The following is a 22,967-nucleotide window of genomic DNA, read 5'->3' on the forward strand; positions in this document are numbered from 1 at the left end:
AGATTAAGAATTCCTCATATCAGTGAGGTCATATGATACATGTCTTTCTCTGATTGACTTATTTCGCTCAGCATAACACCCTCCAGTTGCATCCACGTCGTTGCAAATGGCAAGATCTCATTCCTTTTGATGGCTGCATAATAGGGAAACAAGCATCTTACACTATCCACTTAGTGGAATGGCTATCTGGAAATGAGTTCTGGGAGAGAAAGATGGACTAAGAGGGATCTGTCTGTAATTAAGACAGGCCCAACGCTGCAGAGACCCAGATCTGAGTTCCCACCGCACTGATGAGCTGTGTGACTTTGGGTAAGCTACCGCACCTCTCTGAGCTGTTCCCCAGGCTTATAAACAAGGGTACTGTGCGAGTTCAATGAGATGACCAATAGGAAGCATTTGGCACAGAGTAGGCATTCAACAAATGCTATTTCTCTTTTCTCCCCCTTCTATGGAGGGAAAGAAAGGGACCTGAAACTCCTTCTCCAAGAAACACTGAGTCTTATCTCACACACTCAGTCACCACATCCTGGCCATTCTACCATAATTTCATTTGTTTCTAACTTGATCCATCCTGGGATGTAGGATCTGCTTTTGCCCCTGCCTTTTTGGGTCCCTGTCTCCTTTTTAGCTCCAATACTGGAATTTCACTTTCTGTCTGCGAGCCCTGACTCTGCATCCAACCTCAAGTCTGTTTCCCTGTTTGTTTCTCTCTCCCTCTTTCATTCCTTCCAACCTCCCTTCCTTCCTCTCTTTCTTCCCTCCCTCCTGTCTATGATAGCTATAGAGAATCTGCAGCGTGTCCTTTGCTGAGCTTGAAGCCTAACGGGTTGTCCCAGAAACAAGACAAATGTGGTCCCTGATCTCAAGGGCCTTCAGTCAAGTAGGAGAGACAGACAATGAACAAATATGTAACAGGATGTTTAAATGAAAGTGTTAGCCAGGGCACCAAGAGACAATAGCTCCCATATTTCAAAGAAGGTGCTAGACCATATGTAGAATTTACAAAGGAGGTTGTCAAATCCAGTATCACATCAAGTGTACATACAGGTCAAAAGTTGGATTTGGGGGAAATATTTTAGCAAAGAATTTCTTGGTATGAGCTGTGCAGTGCATCCCACCCCTTCCCAGGGAGAGGAGTGAGGGACAGTGGTAATCACTGCTACTATTCACTAGTGTTAGGTTTTTCTCTACTTCTGGGCACTGGAGATATTGTACCCCATCCACCTGCCTTGGAGTTAGAGATGACTGTGTAATTTGCTTTGGCCAACAAATTTCATGGAAGAGTACAGCCCTCCAGCCCCCTCTTCCCTCACTGTAGCCACTGTAGAAGCATTTTTTCTTATTTTTTAATTCTACTGAAGCTCTTCAACTCATCAATATGTATGCCGAGTGCTTAAAAGAGAAAATATTGACAATATCTGAAGGAATATCTAACATCTAGTGAAGGTAACAATCATTTTCTCACATGAAGCAAAAGCGAAGTTCACTAAAAATACTTTTTCCCCCATGTCACATTTTTTAAATTGTGGTAAAATATACATAACATAAAATTTACCATTTGAACCATTTCTAAGTGCACAGTTCAGTGTCATATATTCACACTGCTGTGCAACTGTCACCACCACCATCCATCTCCGGAACCTTTTTTGTAGATGCTTTTTTGATAGGGAGATGCCATAGACCGAAGCAGCCTGGAATGCCAAATCAACACTTAGAGGACAACTCTCCATCAGGGTTTCTGGAGCCTCAGGGAACTGAGAGCCAGAGATGAACTTGTGTGGTATTAAGCACTTTGGTTAGATGCTGTTAACTCAGCATAACCTAGCCTGGTCTGATGGATGCATAGACGCTACCTCCGAACCCCAGGGTGACAGGAGAGTGGCTTTGAGAGACCACTTGGAAAACTTAAATGGGATCCCTGTAGTCTCACTTGAGAAATCCAAATGTCAAGAGGCTGGCTGCAGCAGCCTGTAGTGCAGAAGAGAGGGCTAGAATTGGGGAAGTAACTTGCTTCCAGAGTGTATCAGAGCACAGGAATGACAAAGGTTTAACCAGACTCTGAAGTAAGTCAAGTGCAAGAATGAGCCAGTGTGGATGTCATCTTAGGTCTTGTCAAAAAGAGAAAACAGTCACTGCTGGGTACCCAGGAGAAAGCAAATAGCCAAATAAAGATGTACGTGTTCTAGACTGGTATCTGCAGGTGAAAGATCCCCCAGTGATGAGGTGGGCATCCTCAACACCCCACAGAAGCACCCATCAGAGAAAGAGTTCACCTTCAACATCTGCCAAGTCAGAGAGTGTTGAAGCTGGTCACCTCCACGAAAACAGTCGAGTGAGACTTGTCTGCTTCCCTTATCTCTCCTGGCACTTCCTTGTCCCATCCCAGAACTGCTATAAACATGACTAGCAAGATGGGGGAGGAGTAGAAGTACCAGGTGAAGAAAGGAGAAGATACACCAACCATACATCTCCCTTCCCCGAAGCTTGCAGCCCTCAGCAGTCCCCCTTGGAGGAGGGAAGACGGCGTGCCTTTAAGAAAGATGGCGGTCGGTGCTGCATATTCTAATTACCAAGTTAGAAATAGAGTCGGAACTTAAAGAATGCATGGGACTTTATACTGCTTAATAACAGCCATCACTGTCAGGGGCCCAGCTGAGTTTTCATCCAGAGTCAAGCGAACGAGCCCCCACAGAATGGATTTAAACTGGGACAGCGGAAGACAAAAATAAAGTTGCTTTATGATTCCATCCCACAAGTCATGCTTATTCAACATAATGATACAAATAAATCTACAAATATTTTCCAAGATCAGCAAAGTCAGGTAAAAGATTTGATGGGAGTGCTATGGCTAAAGAAACTATTTGTGAACAAAAATAGGAACTGGTCAGCTACAATCCCAGAACAAGAGGAGAATTCCTGGAATGTCCATGCCACTCAGGTCACTGTGTTCCATGGCCTTGATCCTTCCGTTTCCAGGGGCATATTTGTGGCAAAGGCAGAGTTTGGTTCTTCAGGATGTCTTAGCTTCGCACAATTCAGCTTTCAAATCACATCATTAAATCCTATTATTTGATCTCCACATGTGCTGGGTGTGATGGAAATGGTCCATTGGCTTTCTGCATCCATTCCCATCTCCTTCTTCTGGGCGTACCAGAAAATCTGGAAATATTTTTTTTTTAAACCTAAATTTCCCAGACTCCCTTGAAGGTTGGGTTCTGAGTAAGAAATAGGTTTCACCAATCAGATGCACTTAAAGGAGATATTTGCAGATGCAAGTAAAGCAGGCACCATCTTCCTGTTTGTGAGCAAGGGGGTCAAGACACCAGTAGGCTTTTGTCAGACTATGTCTCAGTGTCCAGGAAACAGTGGTGGCATCAACAGCAGATACTGAGTCATGGGTCATATAGCTGTGTGCTCTTGGACTCTGTGATTTCAGAGTCAACCAGCTGAGCTCCCACAATCCAGACTTATCAAAGGCAACAGATCTTCTGATGGATCCCTGCTACTGAAAGTCATTCCTAGAGGCCCAGCTTCAAGTCTCTCCTCCAAATCTTCCAACAATTTGAGGAGCACCTAATTCCTCATAATAAATAGATCTCTTTCTTCTTAAAATATTCAGAATTTCTGTTCCAAGCACTGAACCCTGGCTTATGCATGCCAGCACCTGCTGATGGTAATCTAACTTCTCATTTAGCCTCAGAGAGAGAAGACTCTTGTCAGAACACAAAAGTAACCATTCCCCTGAGAAGTAACACTTCTCAATGAGGTCTAATGTTATACACCAGAGTCTTAAAAAGTTCATTGACATAAATCAGTATTCCTAAATTTGAGTAATTCTGTTTCATGGAATTCTGTGTTTCTATACATGATTTGGCCTAAGTCTGGACAGGGATGAATTCCCCAAGGAACATGCCACCTTGTAAGGCCTTGGGGAAACAGGACATTTAGCTTTCTCTGGTGGCACATCAACTTTGCACACACCTCAACATTCAAATGCCCCATAAGTCCTTGGTTCCTTCCACGTCTCCATATTGCCACTCCACTCCTGGTAAGAGCAGCCCTATCAGGCTCTCCTGTCCTTGTAGCAGATCTGGACAACCTGACTTTATTCTCCATCTTCCATCTGCTTCCTCCTCCTGCTGCTACTTCCTCCTATGACAAAATCACCACACAGCATGATGGCCTAGTTAGTGGCCCATCAGGGAACCCTGTCATTTTGGCTGGAAAAGCCCAGTGCTCAGGCATTTCCACCCAGGCATAACACACCCAAGAAACAAAGAATGTTGTGCTTCCCTCAACCACAACAGGGAGTCATGTATCAAAGTCAGTGAGTTGGCAGAGACCACCCGACAATTTTCTCTTAACCATTCCTTTGCTGTTTTCCATGTGAGCTCCCTGGAGAGTAGAAGATTTTGAAGACAGAAACTGTCCTATTTGTCTTTACATTCCCAACACCCAGCTCTGGACCATGCAGAGAGTAGATGCTTCATGATGGTTTGTTGAATGAATGAATGAATGACACTTGTATTTCTCTGCCTCTTTTCTTCCCACTCTCCTCTTGCACTTTACATACCAGCCACACAGGATAACTTTCGTTCCCTGCTCTCTCCTACCCTCTCCTCACATACTCTGTTCCTCCTATACTACATACATCCCCATTTTCAAGTCACCGCTTACACCTCCCTTTCTCCAAGAACCTTCCCTGGCTTCTGAGACTAGTTTCTCCCATTAGACATTCCCATAGCTGCCTGAACTGCCTTCCTCATAGCACTCATCATCCCTGAGTGTAACTACTTGTCCAAGCATCTGTCTTCCCCCGCTATAGGTAGGTGCAAGAAGGCAATGGACCAGACACCATAAATATTTGCTGAATGGATGATAAATTTCTCTTTCAAATGCATGCTTTAAGAGTTCAGACATTTCTCCCAAGTACTCTCAGCCAGATTCTCTAACCACAGAGCACAGAAGAAAATGCCAGTCTAAATCTCTGTCTTCCTAGAGGATAGCCCACCTTGTCCCTGGCCTGCTACCAGGTCTGTCATGCTGAACTCACCCACCAGGTACCACTGGTCCCTTAGGGATTGATATTTGTGTTATCTTTTATGCTGTGTTTAGTACAGCAGTTTTGCTTTGACTCTTTCTCTATTTTCCTTTTATTATGCCATTTTTAGCCTATTTCATTCCTTTTTATTGTGTTTTCCTCCTGTTTTCCTGTTTTCTTTATTACTATTTAAGAGGATGTTCCATAGGAAGAAGGTATAGCTCTAAGCAGCTGACTTGTCCTAAATCATGAACACTAAAATGTCACTCTCTATCTCCTCCCATCCCTCCCCACCAGCTAGAATTACAGAGCCATTACCTGGGTCCAAAGGAGGCTTTCTGGTCCAGTCCTGGGAGAGTCTCTAGACTGTAAAGACTTCTCATTGGGATAGTGAAAAGTTTCCCACAATATCTGATCACAAAGGAGGGCAAAAGGTCAGGATTCCCTGACCCCAGAATGCAAATAAGTGTAGCCTCCAACTACTACCTTATTGTCTGTGTAGCCTTCTGTGTTTCCCCAGAGCCAGGCTCAAGAGACTTCATCTCTGAAGGATCAGAAAATCTCTAAAAAGTGAATAAATTAACAGAATTAAGGAATGAGCAAATGAGTGAGAGAATGAATAGATAGATGGGTGGATGGTAGATGGGTGAACTAATGAACAACTGAATAAATAAAAGAAATGAATGAATCAATGAGTAAATAAAGGGATGAATAAATGGAAGAGATAGGCAGAGATATGGATGAATGAATGAGTGAGTAAGAAAGTGAATAAGTGAATTAGCAGATCAGTGGTTAAATGAGTGAGCAGACGAATGAAGATAAATGAGTAAATAATAAATGAGTTTGACTGAGCCCTATATAACTCAGGCATAAACCAGGAATGAATTCCTAGCAGGAACCATACACCAAGCAGTTCCAGAAAATGGAACCAAATACTAAAAATACAATAAAGAAATTAAAAACAAAAACCGGAATCAATACAGCGCTCATTGATCAGTGTCCAGAATCAATATGCTCCTAAGTGAGTCTCCTACATGGTCTCTTGGCCCCACCCATTGACCGTCACTGGAGCTGTGGACATTCCTGAAAAAAAGACTGAGAGATAGCATGCAGGTGTTGAGAAAAGTTATACACTCGATCAGGACAGTTGTTCTTTACCTTAGCTGTGCTTGAGAGTCACAACTGGGGAGCTTTCAAAAAATGATAAGGCCTGGTCCCCACCCCCAAAGATTCTGATTTACCTGGATTAGGGGCAGAAGGAAAAGGGAGGCAGACTGCTTTGTTTCTTTTTAAGCTCCAATAGGATTCTAATGTATAGCCAGGGTTGAAACACTGGTTCCATGGTAAATGGAATTTTGATGTGAGTGTTTAAACAAACTCATTTAGATGCCAGTGACATCCTCATGTCAAACAAAAAATTAGCCTGTATGCTGTTGTTGTTGTTTTTTTAACCAAGTAATATGTGAAACTTATACCCTTACTCTCCAAGACTTCCTTCATTGCCTACCCTGCCCACACCTTCTGGGGGGAGCAAATTCTCTTCACAAACCTTCCTTCCTCACCCTACACTTTGATTTTACAGGGCTGGACAGTTGGCCCAGCGTCAGAGTTCCAGAGTAGAGCTCAGTTGGGATAAGACTCAGGAATGGAGCACAATTCTAGAAAGGAGGGAAACACAGGGGCAGAGAGGCTCAAAGATGTCCAAAAGTCATACTGCCTGCTCATTAAAAACATATATTCACATTTTGATGTAGCCATTTGACATGGTAACATGATGATCAACACAAAATGTTTCCTCTGTTCAAATGTCTTGCTTAGGAGAAAAACATGGCAGATGAGCTTTTTCCATGCAAGGAAACAGCAAGATCCCTGGTGACCACCTGGCCAAAGAACAGGCAGGAAATCAGGTGGAGAACAAGCCAACCACTCAGGAAATAAACACAGGGTTCTTGGTGCCTGGGAACCAGAGGCCTAGGGAAGTGCTTCTCTGCTTCAAAGAAGGGGCTTATGCTTGAATCATTGGACAATTTCAACACTGTATTTTCTGATTCTTTCCTGTCTGGGTTGCCTTCATTTTTAGGACAGTTATTTTTGAAAGGCCATTCTACTATCTCCACAATGCCAAAGAAATGAAAGGAGAAGTATGGAGAAAAATGAAAACAGAGAAAAATCTCAAGATCTCTAGGGAGGCACAGTAAGATAGATGGAAGGTAGGAGTGGAGCATAGGAAATTGCTCACCCTAGCCCCAGATACTAGTTCCAGGGAAAGATAAAGGAATGGGGAGGGGAGGAATCTTGGAACTTGAAATTTGCAGGAGGTAAATTCAGGATCAATAAAAGGAAGTGCTCCTTCACACAGCAGGGAACAAGCTCACAGAACTCATCATCCCAAGAAGAGATGCAGCTGGAAAAACAAATAGGATCCCCCAACTTGCAGATATATATTGGATTATTGAAAGAGGGCAACATTGACATCTAGGGAAGCAATCCTGTTCTTCCCAAATTTGTTTTTTAGCACCCTGGACTAAGACAAGATCCTGGACTGTAGGTACCATGAAAATGACCTAGTGTGGTGAACCAATGATTTCATGTGTGATCTGGGGTTAACAATTGCCTAGGAAACTAACTTCCTTTTTTCCTGCTTCCTCCTGAAAAGTGCCAGTGACAAATTCCATCTGTTAAACACCTTCTATTTTCCAGAAACTATTACTTTACACCCACTGTTTAAATTTAAATCAAGCACCCAAAAGCACTTATTGAGTACTTTTTTGCGCTCACCACTCTACAAGGTACTATGGGTGGTAGAGAATGAAAAGAATGCATCTAGGTCTTAAGGAGTCTGTGATCCATGTGAGGAAACAGAATAAATATGCATAATGTATTAAACAATTGACAGAGATACAAAACCACTAACAATGAGTGATAGATACAGGAAACCACTACATGTTTCAGGTGCGTCAGATAAGGGAATAGTGAGGGCAGAGGACTTAGCTATTCTGTGTTTAATGGAGTTATAACAAAGTGGTTCAGAGTAAGGCCCTGGCTCCAGCCTGGCTGACTTAAAATCCCAGCTGTCCCATTTACTGGCTGTGGAATGTGGGTGAGTTACTTGATCTCTCTGAATCTCGTTTCTTTATCTGTGAAATGCAGATAACAATACCTTCCTCATGAAGCAGCTGAAGGGTTAAATGAATCAATGCGCCCATGGCCTGTACAACAATGCCTGGAACATAAGAGGTGTTCAGAAAAGGTTCAATACTGCTATTTTCATCTCTAATAAGGGCCACCACGAGGAGAGTGGTGACAGAAGTCAGGCCAAGGGCTTCCTCAGCTATCAGCTCTGGTGAGGACAAAATTCAGATTCCTTGAATAGCCAGCAGAGTGCCAGATGCTCTGCCCCCTGACTACTCCTGCATCTCACCTCATGCCCTCTCCCACCCTTGCCACACCCTAGACACACTGCCCTTCTGTCCTCTGTTCCTTGAGCCCAACCATAAGCTCTTTCCCACCTCCCACTTTCACACGCAACTTCCTTCAGCCAGGAGCCTCACTCCCCCCATTCCTCACATGGCTGGCTCCCCTCATCCCACAAGTCTAGCTTAAATGTCACTTCCTCAGAAAGGCTTTCTGTTGCCATCTGTATCTGTCAGGGTGCTGGCGGGAAACAATGGCACACTTTCATGAGGATAATTCAAGGAGGTTTGATAAAAGGATTATTTATAAAAGCATGGAGCAAGACAAAGGGAGACCACAAAGGACAGAGCAGAAACAATCCTAGGCTGGAAGGATGAAAGAGCAGGACAATGGCTGCAGCCAGCCCAGGGTGATCTTGCACAGAGAAACTAGGAGAGGAATTACTCCAACCTCATCCCCCTCTCTATCTCCTGCTAGAGATGCCATTGGCTAAACCTGTTAGAATACCTACAAGATACTGGGCACACCATCCAACCTGAAGTAGGTTGCCCTCAAAGTTAGAACCTTAATCTTTTTCTTAATCACAGTTAGAACAATTTATTATTTATTTATTTTATTATTTTTTTCCCTCGATTTAGACCCAGCGGAACTGAAGAGGCTCAATTTTGCCCCAGAAACCCAATCCCGCCTCTTTGTATCTAGATGAAGTATGCATGATATAGACATAGGGAGAGATATGATCTCTCTCCAGATGCCCTAGGAATAAATCCTCCTGACTGCCTTTTTTCTCCATTTTTCTTCTCACACAGCCCTGATAAATTATCTCAGAAAAATCATGGTTAGGAGTTGGGTGGGCCATTGGCAAGTTGTAAGGTCACATTATGGAAGAACATGAGCAAAGGTCTCAATTTATATTTATTTAAAATCCATCTCGGGGCGCCTGGGTGGCTCAGTCATTAAGCGTCTGCCTTCGGCTCAAGTCATGGTCCCAGGGTCCTGGGATCGAGCCCCGCATGGGGCTCCCTGCTCCACGGGAAGCCTGCTTCTCCCTCTCCCACTCTGCCTGCTTGTGTTCCCTCTCTCGCTGTCTCTCTCTGTCAAATAAATAAATAAAATCTTTTAAAAAATAAATAAATAAAATAAAATAAAATCTATCTCTCATAATTGCCATGAGCTCTAGAACCAAGTTGACTTTGCTTACCATTGGGTATTCACTTGGAGACATCACTGGGAATATAGTATATAATTGGTAAATGTTCAAGATGAATGAGTGAATAAAATTGCTGCTACCCAAGAAGTGATAGCAAAAGTTCCAAACTGTATTGTCTAAAGATGTGCAGCCATCCCAAGCTTGACCCAGACCAGTAGACAAGAATATCAGTACGCAAAAGACCCAAACAAGTAGACAGGGCTCCCATACAGGTATAGAGACTTAACCTGGACTGGCAGGATCCTAGTTCCAGGAGGGGGGCTGGCAAGAACCAGGCAAGGCAGCAGGACCTCAGCTGGGAGGTCAAACCCAGCGGGGAACTGGGATACTTGTGCAAAGAAGCAGAGCAGACTCTTTGTCATAGCAATTGATAAACCAGCTATCCTCCATTCTCCACACCAGAGCCAGTGTGATTTTTCTAAATTATAAATCTGAGCATGCCATTCCCCCACTGAAACACTCCCACTCACTTTCTTAACAAACATTTATTGCATGCCTGTGATGTGCGAGCCCAATGTTCTTAAAACATTATATACATCCTTGCGTATCTTGGCCTCTGCCTGCCTCTCCAGCCTCATCTCACACTTCCACCTGCAATATATGTGTGCATGTACAAACACACACACATGCACGCATGCACATGCACCCCTTCTCTCTCTCCACCCAGCTTTCTCATACGCCATTCCCTCTTTTCCTTCAGTATCTTTTCATATATAGTTCCCTCAACTGGAACTTGGCTTATTCTTTGAGTCTCAGCTTAGACCTTGCTTCCTCTGGGAATTCATCCCTGATCTTCTAAGATGGAGTTAAGAGTTTCTTCTTCGGGTTTTTGGGTTATCTCAGCACCCTGGACCTTTCTCATCAGAACACTTGCCACTCTGTCATAGTTGTCTGTGTAAGTGTCATCTCATACCTAGACCTTGACTTTGTGAAGGTGGGGCAAGGTCTGTCCAGCATGGTACACCCAGCACCTAGCACAGAAATAATCATTCAAAAGTATTGCTGAATAATTGAGTGGATGGATGGATGAATGATGGATGGATGCATAGATGGGTGGGTTGGGTGGATAGATGGCATGTGGCTGATGTTCAGAGAAAGCTTGATTCAGACCAGTTTGGCCAGAAACTCATCAAAACCTACTAAATAATGGGCCAAAGAGGAACAGAAAACACTTGTCACTACAGGCCCAGCCATGGGGACAAATACTTTAATGGGACTCTGCTGAGATCCACTAGGTAAGGTTTTATTACCTGTGAGTGAGCAGGGTCAAGGAAGATGAGGTCAATGTTACTTAGGAAAGACTTCTTGAAAGAAGTGAATAGTTGCACTCAAAGGAAGTGATGCACAGGGGTAATAATACTGTCACGGCCTGCATTATGGAGCCCTTATTTTAAGTCAGGCTCTGTACTAAGAGCTTTATAAATTTTATTTCATGTAAGTGACAGAGACAGGATGTGAACCCAGAGAGTGTAATTCGATGGCTACACACTTAATGAATATACCACAAAGCTTGGGTAGAGAGGAAACAGGAAGATGTCCCAAGCAGGGTTAGCCAACAAAGACAAAGATGGCAGTAAACAAGTCTAAGACAAGATCTGGCAGAGTGTCAACCCTCAGAGGTATAGAGAAGCAAGGGGTAGAAGAAAAGAGAAACACTGATGCATAAGACTGAATATCAAGCTAAGAGGACTTTAGGGCTGAGCCCATAGGCAACAGGATGTCAGATAGAGTCATGATTACCTGGTGCTTGAGACATAACTTTTGTATGTGTGGGCCTGCGATTCTGTTTTCACTCTCAATGCAAACTAAAGCACTGACTCGGTCCTGGCTCTTGCTCCAGACCCAAAAGCTGCTTCTGTTTCCATTTGTCAACCTAAGTGGAACAAAACTCACCAACATTTGGTTAACTGTCTTGCTGCTGTGTGGAGGGGTCCATGGATCTCACAGTCATTGGCCAGGTCTGTTTTCAGAGTCATTGACCTCCAGTCTCTCCAGGATACTGAAGGGGAACCTTAATTTAATTGACCTGATTAAAAAAACAATTTCTGTGATGACTTGCATGGAAATAGGCCACTAGCAGAGAGATCTTGGTGACAAATAAAAATTCAAATGCCTGGAGAGCTTCAATAAACAACAGGCCTACCACTGTGAGCCTGATTTTCCCCCACAGCTTGGCTGGCAGCCAAGAGTGCCAACTCTCCTCCCAAGAGTGCCCCCTTGGCCAAGTGGGAACAGCCCACAAGTAAAGGGTAGATATATGGGAACGTGACAGAGAACACCCAAACCTTCCCCTGAGCTCCCTGTGGAGCTCCCTGTAAAGGGAACCCGCACTTGCTCCAACACACAAGCAGAAACTTGGGACTCCTCCCTCTTCCTCACCGATCACACACACCGATCACCGAGTCCTGTCTATTCTAGCTCTTTATCATCTCTCAGAGCACCCACTCTTTTCCATCTGTACTATCACTCCTCCATTGGTTACTACAAAATAGCTTCCTACCCATAGAGTCTTAGATTGTGTACTTCAGCCAACAGCGTGTGACTTTCATGTGCCTCTCTTTATGCTCTATCATTGCAATAGGGACAGGAGGCCACATGGGCATCGGACACCCCAACAATGGGGGCAGATGGAGCAGTGGTAGACGTCAGTGACCTCACACTTAACTTCGGTGCCTTGCATTCATTTTCTAGGGCTATTGGAACAAATTAACCACAAACTCGGTGGCTTAAAACAATAGAAACTTATGTATAATGATAAATAATATAATAATAGAAATGTATATCACAGTTCTGGAGGCCAGAAGTCCCAAATCAAGGTGGTAGCACGACCACGGACCCTCCAAAGCCTGGAGGGCAGAAGACTTCCTTGCCCTTCCAGCCTCAGGTAGCTGTCAGCATTCCCTGGCTTGTGACTGCATCATCCCCATCTGTCTCAGTCTTCACATGGCTTCTCCTCTTCTTTCTCTGTGTCTTCTCTTCTTTCTCTCATAAGGACATTTGTCATTGGATTTATGGCCCACGCAGATAATCCAGGATGACCTCCTCTCAAGATCCTTAACTTAATTACATCTGCAAAGACACTTTTACCAAATAAGGCCACATTCACAGGTTCCAGGATCAGAACATGAGCATATCTTTGGGGGACCTGACCAGAGAAGGATATGAGGGAGGTAACTCTAGCACAGAAGAATGGCTGTAGACTGAATGTCTGTGTCACCTCAGTATGTTGAAACTTAATCCCCAGTGTGATGGTGTTTGGATTTAGGGACTTTGGGAGGTGATTGGGTCATGAGGTAGAGTCCCCATGAATGGGATTGGTGGCCTTGTAAAAGCAACCCCAGAGAGTTCCTTCCCCCCTTCTGCCGGGTGAAGACATATTGAGATGACTGCCATCTATGAACCAGGAAGCAGCTTCTAACCAGACACCAGTTCTGCTGGGGCCTCTGTCGTGGACTTCCCAGCCTCCAGAACTGTGACAAATAAATTTCTGTTGATAATAAGCCACCCAGTCCAGAGAACTTTGTTATAACAGCCCAAATGGATGAAGATAAGGACCTTTCTGGAAATATAAGTAGCAGGTGAGGTATGGCAGTATGACCCAGGGAAGTGACTGGAAGGCCAAAGGTGTGAGCCAATTTGTCCTCCAAAATGTACTCCAGTTTTGCCCTGAAGTCCTGACACTTCCCCCCACCGCCCACCCTTCAGGAACCCTGGAAGGGACCAGAGTAGACCATAGCCTGCGACCTGAGCCTGTGCCTACTTCCTCTGGAACACAGCCTGCCAGTCACCAGCCCTGGTCCTAAGAGCTCTGAGGCCCCAGGTCCTTAAGCTTATCTTATGAGCTTAAGGAAAGGAACTGACAGAGAAGAAAGACCATAAACTTGAGAGTCTGCAGGCTGGGTTTGAAACCTGGCTCAGCCACTTCCTAGTTGCTTCGGCTTCCTTTGCCATTGGAGAGGATAATGGCAGTGACCTCTCCAGGCTGATAGGGCACATGAAGTATGAGCACTGTGCCTGGCACGTAATGGGGGCTCTAAAACTGGTTAGTCTCCCTACCACCTTCAAAAGTGACCCATTCCTTCTGTTGTTATCCAAGAAGGATGGTTCCACACCTCCACCACCCTGAAGGCATCCCATCTGCTGGGGAGGCTAAAAAAGATAGATAATCAATGAGAAAAGGAAGCTATAATAGACTCTCCATTTAAGCAGCACCAAGCAAACTTGGGCTAAAACTCCTCCTTTGTTCTTTAGGACCAAGCAATGCTTCAGCCCCTGCCATCCTGCATTAAGCAATGTTTCAACTCTCTGTCCTTCTTTATCTAATAAATGGGGCCACTGGGTGAAAGCCTGCACTCCCTTGGTACCTTAGCATGCTTTTCATTTCCCTCCTGGTTGTTATATAGGATATTATTTCATTCACCTAATTTACTGTTGCTGGACCAAGACTGAGCTGTCCAGGTCATACTCCTGGTGTTGAAAAAGTCAAGCAAAAGCTCATATCCTTTGGGTATGACAGGTGCCAAAGATCCCAAGATCCCATAAGATGCTTGTGAGTTCAGAGACAGAAGAGGACCAGTGAGAACAAACATCGCCAAATGAGGGATGCAGTTCTCTGGCATCCCACCACCACGACCCTACCAGCCCCATTCACTGCTGTGCACTGGGAAATGTCATGGCATGGGAAGATGGGTGACATTAGAAGAGACTATGCAATGCTTGGCAATGACTATAAGATGTTGCCCAGGAAAGGGTTTTCAGCATTCTGTGTAAGTCTTGGGGAGGATCATCCTCCCTTAGATTTGAAGTTTTACATTGCTTCCAAGCAACTGGCTTTTGGGCCCCATCCAGATCATCAAATTTCCCAAGTTACTGTAAGATAGAGAGTATTTGTCATTCTTAAGCTACTCCCGTGCCCCAAGAGCCACAGTGACTGAAAGATGTCCCAGTCTAGCTGGTACAATGCACTTTTACTGAAGAACACTCTGGTCTGGAGCCATGGTTCTCAAGTCGGGGCAATTTTGATGACTTCTATAGAAATTTTTGGTTTTCACAACAGAAGTCCTTCTGGCATCTAATGGGTAGAGTCCAGGGATGCTGCTAAACCACCTACAATACACAGGGCAGTCCCCCACCAGCCCAGTGTCTGTAGCCTGAGACTGTAGTCTAGACCATTCAACCAGAATAATGCAGAAATGCTTCTCTGAGTCGGACCCAACTCTCTCCAACTGCATGGGTCATGCCCTGGCAAGGCAAGCTTGTTGGGTAAGGTGGTTTCCCTCCCAGCGCTGGGCCCACCCCACTCTCCCCCACCCCTGCAGCCCCACCCCCTTAGGGATAGCACTCATGTGGCTCAGATGAAAGACTGGTGCCGCAGGCCCCCATGCCAGCCCGCCACTTGATTGCTTTTAATTAATTCTGCTTGATTACAGCACATGGGAGTCACATCGGAGAGATAAGACAGGCTCTTTATATTCTGTCTTCATTAAAAAGTTTGGATCTGGAAGCTTTTTCAAAGAGCTATGTGTCTCCTTTACTTTTGTGTCATTTTTAATTGGGGAGGGCACAGGGAGATAGTCGAGCTGTGCTGAGCAGAGACTTTGCAAATGAAAGAGGAAATGTCTGCGACCCCTTTGGGGAAAACCAGCTAGGATTGGGATCGGGGTGACACAGCCAGGACAGAGCCAGTCCACTGTGGCTGAGAGAGGTGTGGGGAGAGAAGTATCCCCAGTAGTGCATTAGCCCACATCTATGGAACAACATGGCTCAGATTCTCTGCAAGTTGCAAAGGACTCTAGGGGAGGAGTTGGGAGATTGGAAATAAGAGAGAAGGAGCAGGGAGGCTGGCTCACCACCAATTATCTGTACCCATCTTCTCTAAAGAGAGCGCCATCCCTTCCCCAGGGAAACCATGCCCGACTTCATGCAGATTTAATCTGTACTCCTACAATATATCTTCATCTCTCCAGAAAAGCATCGTGTTGTATTAGTTACCTATTGCTGAGTAACAAATCACCCCAAAATTTAGTGGCTTAAAACAGGAAACATTTGTTATCTCACAGTTTCTGTGCATCAGGAATCTGTACGTGGTTTAGCTCCATGCACCTGGTTCAGAGTACCTTGGGATGCTGTAATCAAGAGGAGTAGGATCCATTTCCAAGTTCATTCACATGGCTGTTGGTAAGCTCCAGAAGATCCACTTCTAAGCTCATTCATGTGGCTGTTGACAGGCCTCAGATCCTTACTGGCTATTGGCCAAAGATCTTAGTTCCTTGCTATGTGAGCCTATCCATAGAGGAACTCACAACATGGCAGCAGGCTTCCCTTAGAGCAAGTGAACAAGAGAATAAGAGGGGGCAGCCCAAGATGCAACAAGAGATTTTTGTAACCAGATCACATATCCCACCACTTTTCCTGTATTTACTAAAAATGAGTCACTAGGCCCAGCCCACACATAAGGAGAGGGAAGTACATCTGGGCATGAATACCAGGAGGCAGGGACCAGTGGAGGTCATCTTAGAGGCTGTCTGCCACACCTGTTGCACTGTAATGATCTTCTAGAGCAATTGCTCCTTGAAGCTAGGACCCCTGTTTGCTTACCTCTGAGTCTCCAACATCTCACCCAGTGTCTGGAACATGCTAGGCACCCAAATAGTGTTTGGTAGAATGAACAAATGCGTAAATGCATGCATGCATGCATGAATGCACAAATAAATGAAATAATGTTTTCTTAAACCTTATTTACACTCATCAAACCAGTCCTTGGCAAAGAAAACGTGTTTGTCTCCAAAACTACTGTGGCAGGAGCAGATTTATTCAGGTCATCTAAAAACCCAGTTAACTTATTTAAACATAAATTTGAAATAACAGAGTACAATCATATTTTCTTCCATGTAACATGGGGCCATTACTATCTTCTTCTGTTATGGTTTAGTCTGAGCTCACTCTTAAATATTTTCTCTTTGGGGACTAATGACTGATGGTAAATCAATAATGCTGAAAAAAACAGAGATTTTCATTATTTTAAGCTGCTATCTGGGTGACACTAAACAGTACAGCAATGATCAGGAGGGAAGCAGCTGTGTCCAGACCTAGTTAGTTTTCATGCAAGATCAATAAACAGAGGAATTGGAAACTCAGAAACAGAAGTTTGAGTGGAACCAGGAGAGGCTGTAGCCTGAAGACCCAGCACACCAGCTAGAATGAGGCCAGGGCTTAAAGGTAAGCCCAGCTAAGCTGAGTGAAATAAGTCAACCCATGACAGTATGGCCCAAGATCTAGAGAAGGGCTAGCAAGTACTCAACAGATGAACAGTTGTCCAAGCAAGTTCAACTGCAAGAAGGTTTAGGAGACAGTATGCTTTAAAAGTAAGTGGATTAGGAGTGCCTGGGTGGCTCAGTCAATTAAGCATCTCTGACTCTTTGTTTTGGCTCAAGTCATGATCTCAGGGTCAAGGGATCCAGTGCCACGTCTGGCTCTGTGCTCAGTATGGAGTCTGCTTAAGAGTCTCCCTCTCTCCCTCTCCCTCTGCCCTTTCTGTCTCTCTCTCTCTCTCAAATAAATTAATTAATTAATTTTAAAAAAGGTAAGTGGAACAGGCAAATGCAAAGAAACTGGCAGGGAGTAAAGAAGCTTAATGTCCCAGGCCCTGGGCTCAGAAACACAGTCCCACACCCATAAGGAAGGTCTGAGCCTGGTAAGGCCCTAGTGTTAGTAGGACTAGGATAAAAGGCCAGAACATAAGGTGGGGAGGGAGGGCCATGCAAAATCAGCCCCAGCTACCAGGGGTACAAAGAAGGGCTTTGGTTTCAGGATTAAGTGAGGGTTTGTCTCCGAGACTGGACTGAGTCCTTAAGATACTGAATCCTAAATGAGAGCTCCTTAAATTCCTCCTTCCCTAGAACTGAATTGGGCCCAGGGGCTGGAGGGGGTAGGAAGGGAGATACTGGGCTCTAGGGAGGATCAAAGAACCTGTACCTTCCTGTTCACTTGGTTCCCCACCCTTTGGAGGAGGGGTGCTGTTCTGCAGTGCTCAAATTCAGGACCAGCATATTGGGCCACAGTCCCACTGAATGGGGCTTCAACAAGGTCAAGCAAATATGGGTGTGGCCATTTCATGGATATTCTCTCTTCTCCCACAAGATTGGGGAAGAGGTACTCAAAGGGAATGTCCTTGGGGGTGGGAGGAAGCCTTGGTCTGTGATTTAGGTGAACTCAGCCTTAAGAATTGAGGTAAATCCTCTCTCGGTCCATCTTCTGATTCCACTCATTGACACTGAAGCTTTAGACTAGTATTTCCTCCCACTGAAATAGTAAGAACTAAGATTGGGGTCCAAGTTTTAGGGTAGAAGAAGATGAACCAGACCAGACATTTTAGAACATTGATACTAGTGTAGCTAAGACGAAGGTAGCCTCTCATGGCCAAGGCTAGCTGACTCATGCACCCCATTGGGTTTGGAGCCAAGGCCCCCAGTGATGCAGCATTCCTGTTCATAGAACACCCTTGGGTTGCCCTGGGTTTCCAGACTACCACCATCACACTAGCATATCTCAGTCACAATGCACTATTACTTCCAGGAGTCAATGAGCCCAAACCTCATGCCCAGGAATCAAGCTGGGAGACAAGGAGGGCTCCCAGGTGGAGAGTCGAGCCAACCTTCACAGTTCAGGATGGAGAGACCTGCACAAACAGACTGTGGAGAAGACCAATGGTATAAAACCTGGAATGGCCATATTTGATGTAGAAAAAGGCGAAGGCTTTTAGAAGATGGGAGAAACCACATATTAAATCCATCCTGACGGAACTACTTCCGAGGAGTTAATTAGGATAAATCGTTCAGTGCGGGTTATTTATTTATTAATTTAACAACCCTTTATTGATGCCTGCCTGCAATGTGGCAGGCACTGTGGGGAATACAAACATGTTCCAGGTATGGTCTCTGGCCTCAAAGGAGCTTGTAATCTGGCAGGGAGACAGATGCCTACACAGTTAACACAAGGGAGGATGGAAGTAGGGGGGAGGGGGTGAGCGTGCAACTCATCAGTCTCCTAATTCCAATTAGAACCCTTGGGCTCAGATGCTAGGGACCAATTTAGAATTCCAACTCAGTGGCAGAGTTGATAAGACAAAGCTCTCCCAGGTCTGGGGGTAGGGGAACACCCTGATTTACAAAGAACTTGAAGGCAAAGTGCCAAGTGGTCCCAATCTGAATCTGATTGTTCCTGGTAGATTTCTAAGTCATGTTGTCTGGTTTTGTATAGTGTGGCAAGGTCTCACCTCAGGCAAGAGATGCTGTGGGTAAATTTAATTACTGAGCTGCCTTAAACACGGAGTGTGGGGTAGCCATGCAGGAAGAGGGAGCAAGGAAAAGGGTATTCATTTATTCATTCAAAAATTATTTCTTGTTTTGTGATATGAAAATGAGTTCTGGACACAGGTGGTGGTGATGGGCACACAACAATGTAAATGCACTCAATACCACTGAGCTGGACACTTAAAACATGGTTCAAACAACAAATTTTATGTTGTATTTTACCACAATTTTTAAAGTTGAAAAAAATCAAAACAAATAATAATAATTAATATGTGCCAAGCACTATGTTATATGCTGGCCCTGATAAAAATATGAATGACACAGAATCCCTGCCCTTAAGAAGCTCACAATCAGAGAGGGAACAGGAAGAAATAGGTAAATCTCAGCTCAGACATCACCGCTGCCAGATGCCTTCCTTGACCCTTCCCATCCTGGGTTAGGACTGCTTCAGGTTCTCCCTCGATAGTCTGTGCTGGTTTTTTATAATTATCTTCATTTACTCAGCAAACTTTTATTAAGCTAGGAATTAGTGATACAAAACCAAATGAGGTCTTCAATGTAAAGAAAGACACAAACATGCAGATGAATCCATGAAAAAAAAAAAAAAAAACACATACACACAGAAACCATTACTGCACCTTTCTAACCTATACACGGAGCTTCTGAAGGTAGTGCTGAGAAAATATTTACTGGATGGATGAATAGATGGCTGGCTGGCTGGCTGGATGGATGGATGGCTAGATGGATGGATGAGTATCTGTGGTATGGAGGAGTGAGCGACAAACTACATGCCTGGGAATATGAATAGGGATCATTTAAACTGGGTTTCAAAAGATGAATAGGAGTCTGCAAGGAGAAAGAGAGGAGAGGCACCGAGGCAAAAGCATGGATGTGGGAAGCAGTGGAGAGTTTGGTGCTGGGGGTCTGGAGGAGAGGCAAAGGGACTCTGATCAGGAAGGCCCACATTTCTAAGGAGTTTGTAGTTTGTTGTGATGATAATTGAAGACTATGAGAGGTTTTTAAGCAGAAGAATGTGACCTAACATTCTTTATTTCAGCTTGCTTGCTCTGCTGTGGGCTGGAGAAAGTGAGACTGAGTGAGTCTACAAAAGTAGGTAGAGGGGACCAGATAAGGAATTATCTTTACCTACATGGCAGAGATAGATACAGATTAAAAGGTGGCTGAAATTAACACATGTTGAGGAAGCATGGTAGATGAATTTGGTCCAACAAATTGGACCATAAGGTTTATTCTCTTATTCAACAAATATTTATAGAACATCTACTACAGGGGCGCCTGGGTGGCTCAGTCGTTAAGCATCTGCCTTCAGCTCGGGTCATGATCCCGGGGTCCTGGGATCGAGCCCCGCATCGGGCTCCCTGCTCCGCCGGAAGTCTGCTTCTCCCTCTCCCACTCCCCCTGCTTGTGTTCCTGCTCTTGCTGTCTCTCTCTGTCAAATAAATAAATAAAATCTTTCTAAAAAAAAAAAAAGAATGTCTACTGTATAGTAGGCACTATTCTAGACACTGGGAATTCAACGCTGGTCCAGAGAGCCAATGTCTTACCCCCATGAAACATATGCTTTGGTGGGGTGAAAAAATAATAATAAAGAAACAAACAGAAGTAAAGGTGATAGAGATGTGTAAGCTTGGTCAAGTCCCTTAATTTTTCCGTGCCTCAGTTTCCTCATCTGCAAAATGGGGGTCACCAATTGTATCGGCCTCATAGGGTGGTTGTGAGCATATAATGGGTTAATATCTGTAAAGGGCTTAGAACAGCACCTCACCCGTAGTAAGCACTATGAAAGTATTAGGTATCATAATTAAGAAAAATTACACAGGGAAATGCATTAGAGAGGGACGTTAGTGGTAGAAGTAGGAAAGGACTGTTTTGGTTAGCAGGTTAAGGAAGGCTTCTCTGGGTTGCTTACTCTTGAACAGAGACCTTAAAGAATGGTTAAAGGAGCCAAAATTGCTAATTATCTGGAAGAGTGCTACAGACAGAGGGAAAAGAGCTGAGTCTGGAATTAGCTAGGAGCATCTAAGAAATAGAGATAGGGAGCATCTGGGTGGCTCAGTCAGTTAAGCATCTGCCTTCAGCTCAGGTCATGATCCCAGAGTCCCAGGATGAGTCCCGCATCAGGCTCCCTATGCTTCTCCCTCTGATGCTCTCCCCTTCATCCTCTCTTTCTCTCACTCTCTCGCTCTCTCTCAAATAAATAAATAAAATCTTTTAAAAAGAAAAAAGGAAGGAAGGAAGGGAGGGAGGGAGGGAGGGAGGAAAGAAATAGAAAAAGGGCCAGTGCAGCCAGAGCACGGTGAAGGATACAGGTGGGTAGGTGTGAGGGATAAAATTAAAGAGGTTGGCAGGGAGCCAGATCATGAAGGACCTGCAGGACCACGGATTTGTATTTCAATCACAACAGGAAGAAAACCATCAGAGGGTTTTACAAGGAGAGAGATGTCCTCTGATTCCTATTTTCAAAACATCATTCTGACTGCTTGTAATATATTTTGCAAAATATGGCTACAATTCCCTCCAATCCCCATATGCACAACCTCGGCCGTGTGATATGGCCACTCCCTCATCAAGAGAAGAAGTCTGTCCTCCACCCACGTGTATGTGAGCTGGCCTCGGGACTTACTCTGATCAATAGAAGGGAGTGCAAGTGATATTTGGGAGTTTCCAAGTTAAGCCTCAACATAGACACCATACAGCTTCCACGTCTACCCTCTTGCTACCCTGTGTATTGATTACATTTTTATATAATTAATCTGGGGCATCTTTGGGGGGCCTTGCTGGCTGGGGAGAAACTGCCCCTCCCAGAGCTAGCTAACTCCTGGAGATAGTAAACAACTCAGTGGGCCTGCCTCTCAAAAACAAACCAACCAATCCCAACCCCATGCTCCCAGCCGTCTCCTTTGTCTCTCACCCACCAGACCCATATTTCCCCTGCCCTTGGTCAATCAGTCCAATGTCCCAGACAACTAGGGACAGCCCCTATGCCTCAAAGCCCTCCAGAACTATTCAAACTAGCTAATCCTGAGCTGTTTGCCCTGCTCTGCCTTGCTTCCCATGGAAACCCCAATAAAGGCTGTGGCTTTTGTCTTCCCCTCACTCCTTTCTGCCTCCTGATTGACAGGGGCATTTCCCCTGTGGCCCTGCATGGAGTTCTGTGCATAACATTACATTTCCTTTCCATGTGGTCACCCAGACATCTTTATAAATTAAGACCCAGGCACAAATCTCCCTGCCATGTGAAGAAACCAAGGGTTTCTTCCCTCCCATCCTGGAGGATGAGAGCGAGTAGAACAGAGACAAGCCCTCCATATACTGAGGGTCCCTATACCAACCAGCACCCCCCCCGATCTGCCAGCTGACTGCAACAGAATGAGTGACCCCAGGTACCGCCCAGATGAGCTGGGCCCAAATTGCTGGAATCGTGAGCAAATAAGATGATCTAGGACTAGGAGTAGAAGCCAGTCTTGGAAGGCATTTTGTCCAGGCAAGAACTGCCATGACTTGGCCTAAAATGGTAGCAGTGAGATGAACAGAAGTGGCTGGAATCAAGATATAGTCTGAAGGCAACCAGCAATGCTTGCTGCCTCCGAGTGGGTGTAACAAGAGGAGAAGACTCAAGAAAGAAGCCACATTTTTAGCCTGAGGAACTAGGCAAACAACACTGGCATTTACTAGATGTGAAAAACCCAGGGAGGAGTAGATCTGGGTTAGATGTGGAGGGAGATCAGCGGTTCACTCCTGGATGGGTTTAGGTTCAAGTGTCTATGGGCTGTCCCAGTGGGGATGCTGAATTCCAAGTTGGACATGCACACCAGAACTCAAGGGAGAGGTTTATGCTCAAGGTACAAATATGTGAGTCACTCAGCTTATAGCTAGTACCTACAGCCATGGTGTTTAAAGCCAAGTCTTGTGAGATCACCTAAAGAGACCATAGAAAGAGGGCACAGAATCCCCAGGGTTTTGGTTTAAG

This window comes from Leptonychotes weddellii, chromosome 4, assembly GCF_054177405.1.
Source record: "Leptonychotes weddellii isolate Sample4059 chromosome 4, ASM5417740v2, whole genome shotgun sequence".
In the NCBI taxonomy this organism is placed as follows: Eukaryota; Metazoa; Chordata; class Mammalia; order Carnivora; family Phocidae; genus Leptonychotes; species Leptonychotes weddellii.